At 45.8% G+C, this 22,615-nt stretch overlaps 1 long non-coding RNA gene across 1 annotated transcript; it reads right to left on the reverse strand.

Annotated features, from left to right (window-relative positions):
• Positions 1–12,434: 12,434 nt before the first annotated feature.
• On the reverse strand, positions 12,435–19,130 carry LOC115251733 (uncharacterized). The gene is made up of 4 exons (XR_003890265.1): positions 18,987–19,130; positions 18,726–18,895; positions 16,501–16,604; positions 12,435–15,407 (listed from the first exon to the last, which is right to left on the reverse strand). It is a non-coding gene; the product is annotated as an uncharacterized lncRNA (long non-coding RNA).
• Between the last annotated feature and the right edge of the window lie 3,485 nt (positions 19,131–22,615).

Raw genomic sequence — 22,615 nt, forward strand, 5'->3', positions numbered from 1 at the left:
TTGCGTAACTTTCCTTATATAATCCCCAAATTTGATCAAAGAATAAATATATCATATTCCGTGTATTTTTGTTGAAAGGTCGTCTGGGGAAGAAAACCAAAAAAAAGGAAATAAATGTGTAGTGGCCGATGCACTTAATCCATTTCTGCTGAGCATCGGGAGACAATAAACAAATGCTTAAAAGCTCAAAATACCCACAAGAAGGCGGAGCAGAACCCGTAGTCGTGTCTCCGATCATCGGTAACACTCCATGTGTAGTATGAGTAACCGCTGACACACCGTCCACACCCACCGGCTCCGGCTGTAGGCAGTAGGACGGGCAGGCCCAAGGCACGAGGCTCCCAGGATAAAAATGATTCCAACCTGCTGCCCAATAAAAAACCACCGCACACCCACATATTACGGCGCCGTGGACCTCCGATCATCAGCAGTGCAGGCAAACTCCCTCTCACTACTTCTGCCTTCGGAGCAGCTTTGCTTATGTTCAGGCCTCTCAGGTGGTTTTACTTCAGTGTTCATCAAATAACACTGTAAAGTAAGTCCAAATACTAGTTCACTTTATTGACGTGAATCTTGTGGTTTAAGTTTTATGTCTATGAAAAGGTTAATTGAACAAATGTACCAAAAGGCCTATTGAAAGAAAGACAGCGGGCTGAAAAGAGAGATAGAAAATAACCTTGATGTGCTGAATCACTGTCTCTGTGTACAGTTATTCAGAATATCCAGACAACTTACATTAAATGGAACAATGCTTCTCACTCAGAAACATCCGGTGCACATTCTTATACTTCATCTTCTCTTGTTCATTCTGTTCATGTCCATGGCCCGTTTGTGGATCCCAAGGTTAGGGTAACATACAGTACACAGTGCAAGACAATTATTTATTTTAGAGTCCGTACCTGGGCTTCTGTTGTGTGACTCAGCAGCTGGCACATCGCATGGTAACCCCACATGTTGTGTTTTCCTCACTCATGAGGGCTTCATCGTCAGAGAATGCATCTCCATCTCTTTGCTGCCCCCGTCAGGCTCATATGGGAACAGCAGCACTTCCGGTCCTCATCTGTATTCCTCTTGTGTTGCAGTCCCCCTCCCTCTCTCAACTGTTCAGCTTTTTTTCATCAATGAACAAGCACCTCCAAGCACACACATATTGTCAAGCAGTGGTAAGGGAAATCATACTCCTGTGCAGATGCACATGCGGTTCTTCAGATTCTCCTAATGTCAGTGCTTGGGTTTGCCGGATGTTTAGACATGTGCCCATATTGAGATGTGAATTTACTGTCATTTGGATGCACAACATAGAAAATAATTGCTGCGTATTTGCAGGTATCGTCTTCTGCACAGTCATCCCTTCTACGCTGTGACTCTGCAGTTCCTCACTGGGCTGCACACGCGGCAGGTGTTGCACCCCCCGACTGAAGAATATTAAAAGACTCTTGTGTTGCGTCTGAAGGGAAATCGAGTGAGGTCAGCTGATGATCTGGAGGTTCGCAGACTTAGACGATGTGGGTGTGAGGTTCCTCCTGGGCTTTGCTGCAGTTGATTCCTGCAGCCTCCCTTCTGTCTGAGCTGCAGCCTCTGAAAGGACCTCTGCATCCGCACGTGTGCAACACACACGTGGACGGCAAGTTACAGAAAGTTTGTTCTCTTCTCTCTTTTACATTGCTGCGTCTGCTGTGTTGGCATCTGTCAGCAGGGTATTGGCTTTTATGCCCAGCTCCACACCATCTCATGACAACAGGGGTGTTAAAATCTGTTGCTTTTCCCGGTACTGAGATACACGTGCTCATTTACAGCACATGCTGAAGCCATCTATGGTAACATGGCATCCCTCCCGCTTTCCTCCACTAATTCATGACATAAAAAAAAGAAAACTGAAATTCTGTGGCCAAAATATGACAGTAGTGGGTGGTTATTTCGATTTGCTAGAATTTAAATCTTGCTTAAAACAGAAAGATGAAACCAGTAAAAAAAATACACTTTACAACGCCTGATCTTAAATAACAACCAGAATCAGAATCAGAATCAGAATCAGAAGCAGCTTTATTGCCATTGTTCATGTAATACACAGTATTACACAAGCTAGGAATTTGTCTTGGTGTGATGCTGCGACATTCAACATAAAGAAGACAACACTAGAATAAGATAAATAAAATAAGACATATATATATATAGTATATATATAAATAGTAAGAAATAGTGCAGGTCAATGCAGGAGTAATGTCATGTTCGTGAGTCCGACTGGCTGCTGTACGTGGTGCTTAAGGCAGAGAGACATGGTGATAAGTCACTTGGTGTTCAGCAGCCTGATGGCAGAGGGGAAGAAGCTGTTCGTGTAGCGGGAGGTTTTGGTCCGAATGGACCGTAGTCTCCTGCCTGAGGGGAGGGGGGAAAACAGTCCGTGACCAGAGTGGGAAGGGTCGGCCGACAGCCTATAGGTAGGAGGTGGGGCACCTGGAACACTGGAGCCACATCAACAACCTTGCCCTGAACTCCGAGAAGACAAAGGACGTTAGCTCAGACTTCAGACGTCAAGTCCAGGGCGACCACCAACCTAGTCCAGAGCTTCAAACTCTTGGAAGGGCACAGGACCTGAGCCAGGACCTGCCATGGGCCACCAACACAGCTTCAGTGAAAGGGCTCCAGAGGCTCCACTTTAGTAGCATCCTGAAGAACGCTCAGCAAAGCTGCTGCCTACTTGCTGCATCCACTTGGTCCATTCCCTCAGCAACACCCACGTCCTTGCACATATTCCACACTCCCAGAACTCATATGTCTTGTAAAAGAATCACTTTTGCACCTCACACCAGAACCAGTACCGTGCTGCGTAATACTGTTGCGCAATATTACTGCTTGATCAATACCTGGACCTTGTGGAACACTACCTTATTGTGCAACATTACGTTGCTGCTGTGCAGACTCTGCTTCACCATTATCAGACGGATAAATGACCAGCGTCTGTGTGAAACCTATGATTTTAATGGAATTCTCAGGAAATGTTCGTAATGGGTCAAAGAACAGAAGTTTCACTTTGGGCGATGTTCCAGATTTTGGAGGGACTTTGGTCATCCAAAGATCAAAGGCCTTGTTGTCTACATTGTAGTGTTTCCTCACTTTCTCCTTAAATCTGCTGATGCTAAACTCCACACAGGCGGTCAGACAGATCCATGACAGCAGACCATAGTGTGTCCTCTGCTATGTGTGGGCTCTGTTACATATTGAATAAACTCCAGGCAGTTGAAGAACTTGACATTTTGTGAGTAGTAATATCAATATGTAAATTAAACTCAGTTATTGTGAAAGTCATGGGTGGTTGTTTGACAGAACAGTTTTGTCTTTTTACATAATTCCTGATTACTCTGAAGCAAAGGTCAAGCCAGAATGACCTCTGTAACTACCTGGTTGGCTGAGTCTACCATGAAATGGCAGAAAGATGCCTTGGAGCCTTATCTGGTCAATGAAAGCAAAGCTTTGCTGGCAGGATTGATCACGTTGGAACGATGAGATTATATCAGTGAGGGCAGCAGCCACCATGCATCAGCTTTTGAGTCAAGTCATAGTCGGGGACACTGAAAAACCTTTATTGATTTTATTATAACACCAGTGTGTCTCACCAGCTGTCAGCCTGACAGATCTAAGCTACTGCTGAGGTCTTGGAGGCCACTTGGTCCTGGAGCCCATTCAGGGCTAAAAAAATAAATTCATTTCCCCTCTAAAGTTTTGCTAGTTTCACTGAAACAAGAACTTGTAGTTTCATTAAATATTTACCTTTCATTGCAAAAGAAATGGAATTTCTTGGTTTGTATGCTCTTCTTTTCAGATCAATTATGCCCTCTAAAGCTTAATTGTCCATCGCTTCTGCAGATTGAACCTTAATGAACAGAAATGTGAGTTGACGTGTCACACAATCGTCACACCTCTACATCAGGGAAGATTCAAGGAAATACAAACCGTATTCTCCACAACTGCCCTGGGATCCTACAAAATTCCGCTGTTGTTGTCTTTCGGTTTGTCAGCCTATTTTGAGTCATCGGGGGTGATCAGATTTTAGTTGATTAATATTCCATCACCGCCTACACACCTAAATTTGTCATCTTCATGTTGTCTTCTGTCACACTGTCAGTAACATTCTTCAGCGGATGAATCACGGTTCGCTTGGAGGATATTTCAAGACCGTGGAGGATGACAAGTTTTTGTCATTTGGTTTTTCTATATGACCACCAAATAAACAGAAATGGTGTTTAAATATAGCGTTGAAGTGGCGGCTGTGGGAAGACACGAGGAATTTAAGTGAGAAAAAGTACTTTTGTGTTTTTTTGGTCCCAGTAGAGCAGACTGGCATGTATAAAGTTTGCATCCTGGCTAAGTGGAAATAAGGAATAAGAGTGTGCCAAAACCTGGTGGACTCAATTTCAAAAGATTCAAATGTGAATTTCTTTTATCAGGGTTTGACATTTCTTTTAACTGTTGTGTTCCTCGTCATTTTACTAAAGCACTCATTTATCTATTCAGTAATCACTGAATTTCCATTAGACTGACACATACAGGCAGACCACAGTTAGAGAACCAACAATAAACCAACAATCACTTCTCTACCTCAATAAGGGATTTGTTCATTAAAAACGCCACCAGCAACACACATGCAGGTCAGCGTTGATCCACAGTGGCGGCGCAGCAGGTCTGACCCTCATCTGGCCTTCCGTAATGGCAATAAAGCTTCCTCTTATACAAAGTTGGATTTGGCCACTCAAAAAAACACCACAGTGATATTAAAGAATTTTAAAAACACAGATCCTTTCTTTCAGTATTTTGGCTTTAAATAAAGCATTAAAGACATACAGTTTTTGAGTTGGGGGTGGGGGGGGGGGGGGTGTTAGGTTAATTATTTTAGTTCAAATGTCTGTTTTAATCTCACTGTGTCTCCATTAAATGAGCTGAGGTCAGAGGGCAGCTGAATCAGCAGGAAAGCCAGACTTTGATTTCCCTGCCCACACAGTTTCCTCCAGGAGGATGTGCAACACTCCCAGGCTGAGCACCGGAGGTCAGATCTTTCTCCTGGGTTTGCTCTGGGATCTCCTCCCTTAAGAACCTGCCTGAAATGCCTCCCTCTGAAGGTGTCCAAAGGCATTTGGACACCTAGCCTGCATAACCTGCAAAAGCATCTAATATCTAACAGGCAGTGTTTTTGAAAATGGAAGTTTGCACTATTAGAGATGATGCAATTATGATGAAGCAAAATCCCATAATTGTGGAGTCAAACTTGAAATTTGCACATCTGAGGCAGGAAGCTGCAGGTCATCAAAATCCTGCTGGGTTTATTCTGCTTCCACTCTCAGAATATTGAGTTCATTGAGCTTCAATGTGTTTTTGCTTTAATCCGGAATAAATTGAAGCGGATAACCTCTGTAAGAGTGACACACATACTGCTCCTATCCACTGGCCATGATGTCGTCATAGAAACAGACTAGATTCTTTTTTAATTCAAAATATTTCATGAAACAAAATGAAATGAAACCATCACTACAAAAACTAATGACTTTATGTTATTTGTTTTGGAAAGAAATCATTCTGTAATGAGTCAAGAAAGGAAAAATAGGTTTAAAAAATTGACGTTGGCATTTGATGCACCTGAAATTAGTGGGTAAACGTTATTAGCTTAAATATCAGGGAAGGGCCGTTACTTTCTCAAAAGTGCCCAGATCATAGAGAACGTGAAAGTTCATCAGTTTATTCAGATAAGAGACACGAGGCAGAAGCAGCTCAGCAACCATCAACAGAAGATTCATTACTAATACACACAGGAAACACAGGCAGACAGGCAGGCAGAGAGACAGGCAGAGAAACAGGCAGACAGACAGGCAGGCAGGCAGGCAGACAGACAGGCAGGCAGGCAGACAGGCAGAGAGACAGACAGGCAGGCAGAGAGACAGGCAGGCAGGCAGGCAGAGAGACAGGCAGAGAGACAGGCAGACAGGCAGACAGACAGGCAGGCAGAGAGACAGGCAGGCAGGCAGGCAGAGAGACAGGCAGAGAGACAGGCAGACAGGCAGACAGACAGGCAGACAGGCAGACAGAGAGACAGGCAGGCAGGCAGGCAGACAGGCAGGCAGAGAGACAGGCAGGCAGGCAGGCAGACAGGCAGGCAGAGAGACAGGCAGGCAGACAGGCAGGCAGAGAGACAGGCAGGCAGGCAGACAGGCAGGCAGACAGGCAGGCAGAGAGACAGACAGGCATGCGGGCAGACAGGCAGGCAGACAGGCAGAGAGACAGGCAGGCAGAGAGACAGGCAGACAGACAGGCAGGCAGAGAGACAGGCAGGCAGGCAGGCAGAGAGACAGGCAGACAGGCAGGCAGAGAGACAGGCAGAGAGACAGGCAGACAGGCAGGCAGACAGGCAGGCAGGCAGACAGGCAGAGAGACAGGCAGGCAGGCAGACAGGCAGGCAGAGAGACAGGCAGGCAGGCAGGCAGAGAGACAGGCAGACAGAGAGACAGGCAGGCAGGCAGACAGGCAGGCAGAGAGACAGGCAGGCAGACAGGCAGGCAGGCAGGCAGACAGGCAGGCAGGCAGAGAGACAGACAGGCAGGCGGGCAGACAGGCAGGCAGACAGGCAGGCAGACAGGCAGGCAGGCAGACAGAGAGACAGGCAGGCAGGCAGACAGGCAGGCAGGCAGACAGAGAGACAGGCAGGCAGGCAGACAGGCAGACAGGCAGGCAGAGAGACAGGCAGACAGGCAGGCAGAGAGACAGGCAGACAGACAGGCAGGCAGGCAGACAGGCAGGCAGACAGGCAGGCAGGCAGACAGAGAGACAGGCAGGCAGGCAGGCAGACAGGCAGGCAGGCAGACAGAGAGACAGGCAGGCAGGCAGACAGGCAGGCAGGCAGACAGAGAGACAGGCAGGCAGGCAGGCAGAGAGACAGGCAGACAGACAGGCAGGCAGAGAGACAGGCAGGCAGGCAGAGAGACAGGCAGACAGGCAGGCAGACAGACAGGCAGACAGACAGGCAGGCAGGCAGACAGGCAGAGAGACAGGCAGGCAGAGAGACAGGCAGGCAGGCAGGCAGGCAGGCAGAGAGACAGGCAGAGAGACAGGCAGACAGACAGACAGAGAGACAGGCAGGCAGGCAGGCAGAGAGACAGGCAGGCAGACAGGCAGGCAGAGAGACAGGCAGGCAGGCAGAGAGACAGACAGGCAGGCAGACAGACAGGCAGAGAGACAGGCAGGCAGGCAGGCAGAGAGACAGGCAGACAGACAGGCAGGCAGAGAGACAGGCAGGCAGGCAGGCAGAGAGACAGGCAGACAGGCAGGCAGAGAGACAGGCAGAGAGACAGGCAGACAGGCAGGCAGACAGGCAGGCAGGCAGACAGGCAGAGAGACAGGCAGGCAGGCAGACAGGCAGGCAGAGAGACAGGCAGGCAGGCAGGCAGAGAGACAGGCAGGCAGGCAGACAGGCAGGCAGAGAGACAGGCAGGCAGGCAGACAGGCAGGCAGAGAGACAGGCAAGCAGGCAGGCAGAGAGACAGGCAGAGAGACAGGCAGACAGGCAGACAGACAGGCAGACAGAGAGACAAGCAGGCAGGCAGACAGGCAGGCAGAGAGACAGGCAGGCAGGCAGACAGGCAGGCAGAGAGACAGGCAGGCAGGCAGACAGGCAGGCAGAGAGACAGACAGGCAGGCGGGCAGAGAGACAGGCAGAGAGACAGGCAGACAGACAGGCAGACAGACAGGCAGGCAGGCAGGCAGAGAGACAGGCAGAGAGACAGGCAGGCAGACAGGCAGGCAGAGAGACAGGCAGGCAGGCAGAGAGACAGACAGGCAGGCAGACAGACAGGCAGAGAGACAGGCAGGCAGGCAGGCAGAGAGACAGGCAGACAGACAGGCAGGCAGAGAGACAGGCAGACAGGCAGGCAGAGAGACAGGCAGAGAGACAGGCAGACAGGCAGGCAGACAGGCAGGCAGGCAGACAGGCAGAGAGACAGGCAGGCAGGCAGACAGGCAGGCAGAGAGACAGGCAGAGAGACAGGCAGAGAGACAGGCAGACAGACAGGCAGACAGAGAGACAGGCAGGCAGGCAGACAGGCAGAGAGACAGGCAGGCAGGCAGACAGGCAGGCAGAGAGACAGGCAGGCAGGCAGACAGGCAGGCAGAGAGACAGACAGGCAGGCGGGCAGACAGGCAGGCAGACAGGCAGAGAGACAGGCAGGCAGAGAGACAGGCAGAGAGACAGGCAGACAGACAGGCAGACAGGCAGACAGAGAGACAAGCAGGCAGGCAGGCAGACAGGCAGGCAGAGAGACAGGCAGACAGGCAGGCAGAGAGACAGACAGGCAGGCGGGCAGACAGGCAGGCAGACAGGCAGAGAGACAGGCAGGCAGGCAGGCAGAGAGACAGGCAGACAGACAGGCAGACAGGCAGGCAGACAGGCAGACAGAGAGACAAGCAGGCAGGCAGGCAGACAGGCAGGCAGAGAGACAGGCAGGCAGGCAGACAGGCAGGCAGAGAGACAGACAGGCAGGCGGGCAGACAGGCAGGCAGACAGGCAGAGAGACAGGCAGGCAGGCAGGCAGAGAGACAGGCAGACAGACAGGCAGGCAGAGAGACAGGCAGACAGGCAGGCAGAGAGACAGGCAGAGAGACAGGCAGACAGACAGGCAGAGAGACAGGCAGGCAGAGAGACAGACAGACAGGCAGAGAGACAGGCAGGCAGAGAGACAGACAGACAGGCAGAGAGACAGGCAGGCAGAGAGACAGACAGACAGGCAGACAGACAGGCCCTCCTGGAAACAACATGCACCGGCCCACACAGAGAAAAGCCCTGCGGGATCCACTTGGGATCCTGTTTATCTCAATCTACTGATTTCTGGTGTTCAGTCTGAGTTACTGAATTGTCTGATGGCAAAATCTGATCTAACATATGATCTTAAATCACAATTCCCATCAGCATAATTACAATAATACACATACAAAATTTCACACGGACGGTTCCTTTTGATGAAACTCCTCAATAAATTCACATGAAACCAGTTTCCATAAAGGTATTTAAGTTCCTTTCCCTAAAGGACAAGTAATAAAAGTCCACTGTATGTAATTAATGATCGTATTACCCCACAGTAACGAAAAGCCCAGCTGAACTGAAAAATTGTCAGGTCAAAGAATGACTTATTAGACGTTTTGTCTACTCACAATGCGGTTTTGGAACGGTGGTTAATTATTCCCAGACTCTGGAATTTTACAATTGAGTGAGTCAGGCATTGCTTGAAATTTCTGGTGTTTGAGACATCACATCAAAATTCCAACAACACCATTTCATCTCTCATAATGATGTGTCTTGAGAAATCAAAATGAGGCTGATATTTGCGCCTTTATTACTGCTTTTATTCCCTCTGATTCATCCAGCAGCAGTGACACATACAATGACCTTAATCCTCCCACGGATTCCTTTGTAATGGTAGTTCTTTTGTGGATAGCCCAACATTTGTTTCATTGGTGTTCCACCGCCAAATATGCGGCACCATGATGATATTGTGAGCATACTGGGAGAAGATGTCAGAATACGAGATCACATTAAACTCGCACAACCTTTACTGGTTACCGTTAAATGTGCCAGATGTGTCTTAAGCTAAAAGCTAACTGATCATTAGCCTCTATGAACAACTGTGCTGACCACTTATAAGCAACATTTCCATTGGTTGAACCCACAGCACCACAAACTGTACCAGGTGATGCGAACACTGCCATTAAAGGACCTGAAATCTCAGAAATGAACTGGTATCAGCCCCTTCTTTAATCTCAGATGCATCCTCGCCGATGACACCTGGGCCGTACGGGGCATGTGTCAGCCAGCTGCATGTGAATTGGACCACAAAGAGGCTTTGAGGTGCTGTGACTCAAACATTTTGATCAGCTCCACGTTAACACCAGTTTTGCGAGTTAGACAAACCCCCAGAGGCATTTTCCGACCGACACCAGCATTAACGCTATTGTAAAGTCTGTTAGAGTCTCTCATCAGTCTAAAAAAGGCCAGTAAGATATTTGATTTGGTTCCCGTCGTGTATGATATCTACGTTTCTCGTTACAACAGATCTGCAGTCACAGTTGTGCTTGTCTAAATAATTACATTGGTAAATGAAAGTTATCATATTCCATCGCTCAGTGAACTCACATCTGTCTGAGTGTCAGTGTCTCCTGACCTGATATTTATGTTGCAGCATGTTTGAAGTTCAAATATATATATAGTTCTCATTTCTCAATACAAATACTTTTTGTCCCGCTGCTGCATAATTTACTGGTTTATTTAGATTTGATTTTCTATCAGTTATGTGAGTGTGAGGGCAGTTATTCAGCAAATTATTCAGTTTGATTAAAATGCACTTTTGATTTCTTCATATGGTTAATCAATAAAATAAAGCTCTCCACACAACCTTACAGGACCTTATTAGCAGCAGGATTATCCAGCTAGATGCACTTATCTTGCACTCTCCCTCTCTTCATTTGATATTCATGCAGTTCAATGTTCTTTAAACGCATTCTTTGGACTGAGAGTTTGAACTTGTGCCTTTTAAAGTTCTGCACAAGCTGTGGCACTTTTATTAATCTCACTGCTCGTATGTAGCACGGGCGCTGCGGCCCCATTCAATTAAGGTTGATTAATAACTGATGGCATCTCAATTAAAGGAATTCCCCAGCTGCTTCTTGTGTTTTAGTGTTAGTCTGTGTTAATCAATTAGCATTATGTAAGTAGAATAATCTTGTCTATTAGTTCACGTTACTGAGGAATCATATCCGTGGGAAAGAGAGATGATAAAGCAAACACAAGGACTGCTAATGTCACCCACAATAGGAGATTTAATAACACCTGTTGAGGGTTAAAGGTGGCTGTAAGTAATGGAAAAACCTTGGACAAACTAGACAGCTAGACGGCCCGGGCCAGAGCCCTGACTCGACCCAGGCAGCCCCTCCACTCTTGGGAACCTTCACCTTCAGTGGTGCAGCCCTCCCCTGGTCTGTGCACAATCTTCTGTCTGAGCTCTGGAGGTGGTTCATTTGAACTCTCGAGTCGGTTGCTTATTTGCATTCACAGTCATGTGAGCTTGCCTGTGTTGGCCCAGTCCATGTCCAATCAATTCGGGTCAATTTCTCAATCAAGGTTTAGCAGCATCTCAGAGACAATTAAGAGAAATGGGGGGACCCCAGAGCTTCACACACACTTCCATTAGTGGTAGCATAAGGCCATATCTGCAGCCAATGGAGGTTGTTCACATCCATATGTGCTGTGGTCAGGATGAGTGGTTTCCACCGCAGTGTCAAGATCCTCAGCCTGACTTTCAGACCATACAGTGGTGCAGGGGTCCCGGGTCATTCTGCTGCATGATAATGGTCGGCGTCATATGGCTGGAGGGGGTCGACAGTACCCGAATGAGGATGGTGAGTGATGTTATTTAACGGCTTCTTCCCAAAACCTAAATCCAACTGAGCACCCCCTGAGATGATGATTGGCCAGGGTGGAGTCTGGGAGGATCTCCTCCAGGACACCATCCAACATGCACTTGGCAATTCTCATTGGGAGCATGTAAGAAGTTTATACCCAAGATTATTCACAAACAGCGTGCCAACAGAGATTTCCATAGAAAATTAGTCAATCATCTTCCACTACAGCTCCACAACCTATAATTAATGAACAGCAACTCTTCTCACATTTTTGCTACAAGATGAAATTACTGTCATATAATTGTCAGTTTTCCAGGTGATCAAATTTAGATTAGACGGACATTTTGGTTCGGAGGCTAGCTAAGCCACCAGCGCTAATCATGACTATTTACTTAAGGCAGAAAAAAGTACAAAATCAAGAGAAGTTATGACAAAGTTGGAATTGTTGGATTGCAATACCTCTCGTGTGTCACTGCCAATCCGCGTGTTCTTTTAATGAAGACTTCAAGTAAACAAATGTCAATTTCAAAATGTATTTAGCACATAGAATCAATTCAAGATACAAATATAACAGAGCTCCGGGCCAGTTCATAACCCTACAATAACAGAGTCCATTGCCAGGGCATGAAGTCTGACAACCTAACTATCCCTTGGCCCAGTCTTTTATAGAAAGACATATGTAAATTATTGATGCTAATTCAGTCCAATCCAGTCCTTCTTCTTGGGTGACCTCATCTTCTTCTTCTAGCCTCATTTGGTGTTGGTGCAGTCCTTCTTCTCCTTTGTCTTCTCAGATGGCCAGATCAGATGTCTTATTCCTGTCCAGGAACTTATCAATCACCAGTAAATTATGCTCTCATGTTTTACGATGAGGGTCTACCATTTCCTGTCTGCCTGGCTCCAACTGTCTAAGCAGTATTCATGTCAAAGAAGGGTCAACTGACTTGCTTATGTGTATTCCTACTAAAGATTATATACTATCCCTAACTTCTAAACTAACTGTAACATAAAACAAAAACATATAGTATAACACATGCTAATAAGATAAAAGATGCTAACAAGATAAACTAATTCTCTTCAGAATGTCAACAAGCTCTCATTTGAAGGTTGTTTAAGTGAGTAAGAGACTGACGACTGAAGTCCTGTCATTCCAGAACCATCTCATTCATTTAAAGTGGGTTTGGATCAAGAGAGAGAAGATGTTTTTTTCCTTTTTTGGCCTTGACGTCACACCATATTTAACAACTATGAGTTGTCTGAATTTTTGAATAAACGAGTGTTCATACATAGGAAAATATTCAATATTATGTTTGTCCATATTATCAATAATCAGTGTGTTTATAGTTAGACCATCATCTTATCATCTGATGCGATTTGCAACCGTGACCCAAATTTCACACTAACAGGTTTCAACTCTAAAACCATCCCTCTAAGTGAGACAGAAGGAGAACCATAATGACGCACAGGCCTTCCCTGCATACATTTCATCCATATTTATCAAAATGGAAAATTACCATTTTAATTGGATCATGCAAAGTCATAGAGGGATTCGCATTAGCATAGAGATGAAGGAAAGCCTGGCAGAAGCTCTGCTTCCATTCAGAGAGAAACATTTGTTGCAAGAACTGAACCATCCGGACGTGCAGAATGAGCCACTTGCACAGGAGACTCAGAGAAACCGGGTGGGACGTCAGGGCTGCATCCAGGACAGGTGACCAGCTGGACAGGCTTCGAACATAAAGGACCAGCAACCACATTCACACACTCCTTCACAGCGACGGTCAACTTGATCTGGCCTTAATTATCCGCCCATCTCCCATATGCATGACTGGACTGTGGGAGGAAGCTGGGGACCCCCAACAGACCCGGGTGAACAAGGGATTTAAGTTGTGTTTTGTTCTGCCTTAAAACATAATAATGCATTTTTAAATCTGCTTTTTTCCCCCAGCAATGATCCGGTTTAAGGAACCATGAAAAAAGGCTTCTGCACTCACTGCTTTCTGAGCGCTTTCCTTGTTCTCCCTGTTCTCTGGAAGTGTTCCCAGAAAGGTGTCAGTATTTACAGTCTGGCTGGCAGAGCTTCAAAGCTTTATCACACATTTTTATCACACAACACGCAGCACACAGGTGCAACACGACTGATGTCAAGCTCACACTTCTGAGGACACATGTCATATTTCTTCTGCTTCTTCTTCTTGTCTGCAATGTCAAGTCATGACCTAATCACACTGGTGTTGAGTTGCATTCACTTAATTTTTGCAGGGCTCTGTTGCAGTTGGGCTCGAAACGTTTAAACTCGCATTTATAGTCCTGATTATAGACCAACAGAAATACCAGTAAGTGGAGTGACGTCAGTGTTCAGGTCCAACAGGACGCTGCCGATTGAATCAGCAAATCATCATAATCCGGCCTGGCATCGTTTTCAAACCGATAGCCACGGGCAACTGCTTCACAAGGGTTGTTGTTTTAAACTGCCCAGAGAGGGTGGAGATGAAAGCAGAAGCCTGTGATACCTCTGTGTCTCCAGAGGAAAATTTTGTATTTTGCTGTTAGGCTAAAACACGGAGTGCAGTGGTCATCTGGAAGCAGCTCGTCAAGATAGCTTTCTTGAAACAGGTTTAACTAATAAAAGCCTCATAATCTGTTATTTAGTAGAAATAATAGACCAGATGCAGTGTGTCCACCAAGAAAGACAAAACCAACATCTTTTCTTTCTTTGGCATGAAAAACTGGAAACACCTGAATGTTGCATCTGCACGGTGAGAGGAAGTGGTTCAGACAAACTGCGCTGACGTTGGCTGCTTGCGATGTGATGCATTCGCTGGCCCATGATGGATCCTGGCAATTATCTGTGCAAGCTGCCTTTATCACCCGTCACCTTTGTAATGGCTTTTTTGTGAAGCAGACAGGAAGCAGATTATCATCAAAAGAACTCCAATTACAAAGCTGCTCCACCGGGCTCGGAATGGCCACATCCGCTGTGGAGAATGTAGCCTTCACACGATGACCTGCGCATCTCCGTCCTCTCAATTTAGACTGCTTCTAACGTCACATTTGCTCCATTATTACCGATGAAGGTTGTGTTTTGTTGGCCTGTTATTTAAAGAGGCATAAATGACCATCTGTAGAAGTTTTATTTTTTCTCCCCCGAGTACAAGGATTTTGCGTTTCAGCAAACCGGAAATGTTAAATAATGGTGACAACATCAAAAAGGTCTACTAAGAGCTAAAGGCTTTGGATTTTTTCCAAGTCCAATATCAGGTGAGGTTCTGCTTTGTCCACAGAATTTCTTCGTTACAGGTTAACAGCCTGTAAAACTCTTGTACCCACTTGAAATCCAATTAATTTGTGCTGCATGAGAAGATCAGGCCCTTAAATAGCAGATTAAACAAGCTCCATCCTCACAGTGGATGAACCTGACATGTTTTCAGAGCTGCTCTTTCTAATGATTGATGGAGGTCTGTAGTTTGTGTACAGACAGTTTCGGTATTTTCCCCCCAAATCTATTTTCTCATACAAAATTACAAACAGTGCACAATCACAGTCACAGCGGGGGGGTGAGGTCAAATCAGACCAGTGATTACAGGTTTGGGAAACTATAACAACATGATCAGCAGCACTCGAGCCACCGGAACTGAATCAGACTTCATTGAACTCTGAAGTGACGCTGAGAGATGGAAATTCAAAACGCTCGATGAGATTTCAATGTCTGTTATATTTGTCAACAACTTTGCATTCAGATTCAATTTTATTTCTAAAGTTACGACCCAAACTGTCTCTAGGAGCTCTACAGAAACCCAGAGCTCAACAACAGAGGCAGGAAAACCTCAGAAACATTGAGGAGGACAAGGCAACTCTGGAAGGACCCTCCTCCTGATGTCCAGCCAGGTACAGGATGAGAAGGAGGGGTGAGGACAAAGCAGCCAGGACAGCAACAGGTAAAAGTCCTATTCAGGGACAACGGCTGCCATGTTCACCTGAGCAGAGACGAAAAGAAGAGGGTGGAGTCAAGGTGAGTCTACCAGTACATTTAAGAAGATACGCAGGAACCTCAATCTGGCTGCAGATCAGCAGCAGGTGGAGGTGTGACTGAGGGAAATGGTCAGCAGTGTTGCCTCACAGTAAGAAGGTTGTGTTACATCCTGACGCACAACAGACCTGCTCGCTGTGTCTGTGTGGGTTTCCTCCGGTTTCCCCCACCATCAAACACATGCAGGTTAGGTTAACCATGCAGGTTAGGTTAACCATGCAGGTTAGGTTAACTATGCAGGTTAGGTTAACCAACAGTGGCGGCGCGGCCGAGGCCACAACGGCGCATCTTGACCCTCCACCTGACCTCGAAATTTCACTGTGCAAGTCATTTTATAATCCGCCACGTCTCAGTCAAGCAACGGGGGGAAACAATTTTCTTAGTTTATGATGGTCACATTAAAGTTGAACATTTCTGGAAGTTTGAATTGAAATCAAATTACCCCCCATTAAAAAAAGTGGCTATATTCAGAATTACCTGATGACACATTCTGTACCTGTGGAAAATGTGGTGCTGAAAGGTTTTTCTCATGCAGGTCTAATGACGCACATGTAGCTAAAAAAAAAGGAACCGCTTGCTGAAGCACAGCGACTGTGAATAACAGGAATTTGAAAGCTGCTGCGCTACTTCAAAGAGGTTTTCTCCACCCTCCATCCACATCAGAGGAAACGAGCGGAGTGCATGCATAGTTGGCGTTGTCTTAATCTCAACTTCTTTGAGTAAAGTGGAAGAAAAAAAGGTTTGAGGTTTGATGGCAGTCCCAGAATGACACCTGCAGTAGCCTCCATCTGCTTTTGGCTAGGTCAGGGATGAATGCGCGCTTCATGAGCTCTTCTGCGTCACACAGTGAGCAACAGCGCTCGTTTTGAATGACCGCCCCCACCTCTACATGCTGCATGTTCCCACAAAGCAACGCAACAGCGCGGCTGCAGCTGTGCATCCACACGCTTGTTGTCTGACGCGCCACTTCCCTCTCAGCCACAAACGCACAACATTCTATGTCACAATTACACCTGATTTACACACGTTAGAATCCTCACCATGCTGCAGGGATCTCTGTGCTGGAACTTCACCGTGAAACACAGTTGTCACGGTAACGGAGCTTGTCATCCAGAAAAACCCCTTCAGCTCAGTGACGCTGTGCCTAGGATGAAGCAGATTTTCACTTGAAATTTAAAAAGGTTCAAAAGTGAAGCTGCCGTTAATAATCAGATTTTTGCTCCTGCAAAACAATAGATAACAACCATTATCGAATTCATTCTGACTATTGTTTGTTCACATGTAAGATAAATATTGGCACAAATGGGAGGGGGGGTGCTTCCGGTAGCAGCTTGATGCAGAATACTAATGCTGCAGTTTGAGGAACCTGGTGACAGGAAGTTGGCTGCCCTTAAGTGGAAACGAGGGAGTGCTGCTGAATACATCACTCCCATCCTCACAAACTTTGGTGGCTGCAGGCAGACAGCGCTCCGTCTAGACCTGAGAGGAAGAATAAAACATAACGCCCAGACTGCAGAGAGGAGGAGGAGGGAGCAGAGGCCTTAAAAGATCTGCACAGTTACGAGCCACATCTGAATGAAGAGCACGTCGTTGCAATCACACAACAAACGTATGCAGCCTGATTAGAGGCGGTAGAGGACGCCATCCTGCTTCTCATACATTATTTGTTTGGACAAAAGTGTTGGTCACCAGAAAGGGGAGTAATAATTCTATCAAAATAGAGAACAAGCCATCAAACTCTTAATGAAACCTTAAATCTCTGAAATTCCCAGAATCCCAGGGCCTGGAAATCAAGTTTTGATCTCCCGGACTCTCCGTGTTTGTGCGTGAAACTAGCGTGATTCATTCTTCTCTGTAGTGCTGCTTTTTCATAAGGTGAGAGGGAGGTGCTGAAGCCTGGCCCGTTATCACCTGTTAACACGTTAAAAACCAGGACATGTTGACAAGTTCGCAACCAGGACATGTCATGTTAACAAGTTAGCAACCAGGACATGTTAACACGTTAGCAACCAGGACATGTCATGTTAACACGTTAGCAACCACTCACTCACTCACTCATTTTCTACCGCTTGTTCCTCCACTGAGGGTCGCGGGGGGACTGGAACGTTAGCAACCAGGACATGTTAACACGTTAGCAACCAGGACATGTCATGTTAACACGTTAGCAACCAGGACATGTTAACAAGTTCGCAACCAGGACATGTCATGTTAACACGTTAGCAACCAGGACATGTTAACAAGTTCGCAACCAGGACATGTCATGTTAACAAGTTAGCAACCAGGACATGTTAACACGTTAGCAACCAGGACATGTCATGTTAACACGTTAGCAACCAGGACATGTCATGTTAACAAGTTAGCAACCAGGACATGTTAACACGTTAGCAACCAGGACATGTCATGTTAACACGTTAGCAACCAGGACATGTTAACAAGTTCGCAACCAGGACATGTCATGTTAACAAGTTAGCAACCAGGACATGTTAACACGTTAGCAACCAGGACATGTCATGTTAACACGTTAGCAACCAGGACATGTTAACACGTTAGCAACCAGGACATGTCATGTTAACACGTTAGCAACCAGGACATGTCATGTTAACAAGTTAAAACCAGGACATGTTAACAAGTTAGCAACCAGGACATGTCATGTTAACACATTAGCAACCAGGACATGTTAACAAGTTAACAACCAGGACATGTTAACAAGTTAGCAACCAGGACATGTCATGTTAACACATTAGCAACCAGGACATGTTAACAAGTTAACAACCAGGACATGTTAACAAGTTAGCAACCAGGACATGTCATGTTAACACGTTAGCAACCAGGACATGTCATGTTAACACGTTAACAACCAGGACATGTCACGTTAACAAGTTAAAACCAGGACATGTTAACAAGTTAGCAACCAGGACATGTCATGTTAACAAGTTAGCAACCAGGACATGTTAACAAGTTAACAACCAGGACATGTTAACAAGTTAGCAACCAGGACATGTCATGTTAACACGTTAGCAACCAGGACATGTTAACAAGTTAACAACCAGGACATGTTAACAAGTTAGCAACCAGGACATGTCATGTTAACACGTTAGCAACCAGGACATGTTAACAAGTTAACAACCAGGACATGTTAACAAGTTAGCAACCAGGACATGTCATGTTAACAAGTTAACAACCAGGACATGTTAACAAGTTAGCAACCAGGACATGTTAACACGTTAACAACCAGGACATGTCAAATAGATTTTTAGCAACTTACCAGCACGCAATAAAATGAGCCGACCCAACAACCTCCAGCATCCCGACTGGCACTAATGTAGAACGTTGGCACGGTCACAGCCCCCTCCTGCCTCCGGATCATCTCACACACTCTATCCTGGATTTTGACCCCCACTAAGCTGGCCAGAGACTTTGGAACAAGCCCAGGACCTCCCAGGACAGACCCAGAAGCACATCACTGGTGAGCTATTATTATTATTGTTTTTGTTGTTGTTATATTACATGCATGTAGACGCAGTACCTTTCAGATCCATCCTAGTCTGTGACGTTGGCCTTCTGTGAACCGAAGGACATTTTGGAATAAATACAGATAACCAGCCTGAAGTTATTGGATGGAAGGTTGATAATTGAACTTAATGACACGGTTTGTGCACGGCCGAGTGCATCAATTCCACCCGCTTGTCCCATCTCGCACATCTGAAGTGGCGTTAGACCAGGACATACGCGTGCTGCATTTTGATGAACCCGTATCTATGGAAACTCACCCTCGAGAGACAACTTGTTCAATACAACTCACTTTGAGCATTGCACAGCACTTAAGTTGAGCTTTTTACCTATTGTGGAGACCATGTGGAGACCATTATCAGGGCTGAGAGACAGGACAATGATGATGTGCTGCTTCCAACCACAGCTCTACACACTTTTTCTGAGTCTGAATGAAAAGTCAAGCCCAAGTGAGCGGCTGATAAGCCAAAGTCAGCTCCGTTCATGTTTCCTCTGTGGGCTCAGGGTGGAGAAACAAAGAATTACTCCCTTCATGCTTCACTGTTGAGGAACCAGCGGGGGGGATGTGAATGGAAGGAACATGTGAAGGTGATCTTTACAGAATACCAGCTAATGACAAACACATTTGTTTTTTTTTCAAAATCATCAAGTTATTGACGTTTTTGTTTGACCCAGCTGTTAATTACAGTAAATGATTGTTGAACGTATTTAGTTTAACTCGGTTAAATTACTCTGCCTCCAGTTTGGGCTCAGGTTAATAGAACAAAGGCATCAAAAAAGGATTCAAGTCTTTCATGATTCAGCCCAGTTTTCCGTGCCTATAGCTACAAATGTGCTTAATCGCCGGGCAAGAATTTATTTGCTGTGGATCATTTTCTTCAATTGTTTAATTTGTGACACCTGTGAGACTCCCAGCGCTCTGCTGGAGGCTCTGTGCAAAAATATTCCAATGGTTAAAATAACCTAAAACTCACACCACGTGTGTTTTTCTGTCTAATGATGCAACGGCTCCTTTTTGAAATGGAAGTGAGCCTAAAATTACTGCTTCCATTTTTCACAGGTACTAATTTGAAACCGTTTTCCCAGAAATACATCTTGGAAATGAGCCACTGGTCTAAAAGCAGCAATAATTGTCTTTAATTCCAGACTATCGGGGGGCTATTTCGGGACTAATCATTTACCCGGGCGGGCATCCCAATGTCTTGGCCAAGACGTTTCTTCTTGTGCACGCCCACAGTCTGCTGACTTATTCAGGGTTTACAGATAAAGATAAATCCCACTGTGGCACATTCATTAATGATAAACACATGAGATGAACCTTTCTTATGAGTTTCTTACTATCAGAAGACTGGGTAGCCTTTTTCAATGAAACCCTTCACATTCATTTTCTGCCCAACAGGAGGGATGTCTCTCAGACACTTGAGTTGCGCTGACCTTTTTTTTATTTAAACTTGTGCATTTCCTTCATTTCCACCCTTTTCAAAGATCTAGATTGCTTTCATTCTTTCCCGCTGCTGATGACGTGCGCTCTGCTCGCCGACTGTGGCAAAATGTGTCGAGATGAACCAGAAAATACCTGATTGCATCGAGTTAGCGTGTGAATCATGAGCATTTGACAGTAGGCAGCCAGGGTCAGGTAGCAGCTACAGAGGGAGGTCTGTCCAGGGTCCAGGGTCCAGGGTGTCCAGCGTGCTTTCCTGTGTCTCAGCTGGTGAAGGCTGGAATAACCCCCCCAAAAAGTTTGTTCAGGGCCGGTAATGTTGGTTAGCAGAGAACTAATGGAGGGGTGGATGATTGATGAATAGATATCTTGCAGGATTCTAACAGTGAAGGTATGATTGAGAGGGACCTCAGGATTGGATCACTCCCACCAACCCCTCCTTTTTCCCACCCCCCTCCCTCCCACCGGAAATGACTTGATGGACCTACTGCGGCTAGAAACCCAGTTTCCATGGGGACCGCTGTCTTTTAGACTTGCTAGACATCTGCGTAAGACAGATGAGCAGTTCAGAAAGAAAAGTTTTCAATCTGATGCACTTAGTTACTAACGCAGGGATTAAATGAAGATGAATTGTTGGGAAAGGAGCTTCAAATTGTACCGCGAATCAATCACTGGCCGGTACGACAAGGCGACGGGGCTGATGAAGAAATAAGTGCAGTGCAACTATTTTTTGCACCTAAGCCGACAGTGAGCAAGCAAATCAACAAGTCCATGCACTCAACTCGTATGCACCCCCCAAATAACATGCACGCGTTATTAAATGTGCTTGTTCAAACATTAGACTTTAGATTTAGCTGCAGGAAGGAAATAGTGTACTGATATGGTCTCGCTACCTGGTGCAAAAATGAATATATAGCGCCCCCTAGTGTGTGTATAGGATTTATAGGATATATTATATATATATTCTCACACTCGTATAATTGCAACACATGAACATCACTGTTTAATGGTGATGGGAGTCGTGACATTCGCTCTATAAAAAGCCGCAAACAATGTGAGACGTCCTTGCAATTAGGTATAATTAAGGATAAATAAACGGGACCTGGTCTTTAACATGATCAGACATTGTCAGTGCTTCCTCCTTCCTCAATCTGTGACTTTCTTTCTCCAGCAGTGAGTCATTAGTCAGTAATATGTGGCTGCGCATCATTAATTATGCTGCAGGGGGCAGGAAGCGATTTAACGCAGCACAAGAGGGAATACAAACCAACAATGGCCAATAGATGACTGCCCTGTTCGACTGTTTGGGCTGGTGACATGTTAAATGTCAAGAAATGTTTAAATTATTATTTCAATACATTAAATGGTGTGAGTTGTTCACCATTCGGGTCACAGCAGTAAGGGCTCCGACCCAGGACAACAGGACTCTTATTGTTATTAGAAGATATTTCATCACTCATTCACACCCATTTTCAAGCCAAGAATCATTATTGTGGAGCAATTTTTATAAACCAGCTTCATGAGATGACTTTGAAGGTGTTTATTTTCCTACTGATCGACCCGTCAGTTCCATTACGAGTCATACAGCAGCTTCACTCGACCTTGGTGCTGATTGTGAGACGCCACAATAACTTAAACATCACCTGGACTTTCAGTGGTTGTTTTTTTAATGAAAGTATTTTAGTGGGAAAGTGGTGACAGAGGAGCTAATCAGCCTTTTTGCACGTCTTTCTTGGCTCATCATTCAGGAGCTATGTGGTCTCCCCAGGCCCCCTCACTGTGCTGGGTCCCAGGAGCTCCTCAGTCCCACGGACTCTTGGGTTCTTGGTGACAAACGAATCCCGGCCAACTCATTTCCAAGACCTGAATCCAATCAAGCATGCCTGTGACATCACACCACAGCACAGCTCACCACGGACCACGGAGCCTCTTTTCAACCCATTTATCAGGACTTTATTGCGGACTGGGATGTACAATTGAGCTCTTCACTTTGTTCTCATTAGTATTTTCCATTGTTAATGGGAATTTAGAATCCAGAGTAATGCTGGCCTTCTGTCCACCCCCTCCACTTTTTTTTATGAAACCACGGCATTTAGGTAGATATGGGATGATACATTTTTAAAAAGCACACAAGAGAAGGGAAATGAAAGAAAATGGTGACATCGACTCTACTGTACATCGCTTTGTCATCATGTCGCATCCGC

The sequence above is a fragment of the Takifugu rubripes genome, chromosome 12 (genome assembly GCF_901000725.2).
Source record: "Takifugu rubripes chromosome 12, fTakRub1.2, whole genome shotgun sequence".
In the NCBI taxonomy this organism is placed as follows: Eukaryota; Metazoa; Chordata; class Actinopteri; order Tetraodontiformes; family Tetraodontidae; genus Takifugu; species Takifugu rubripes.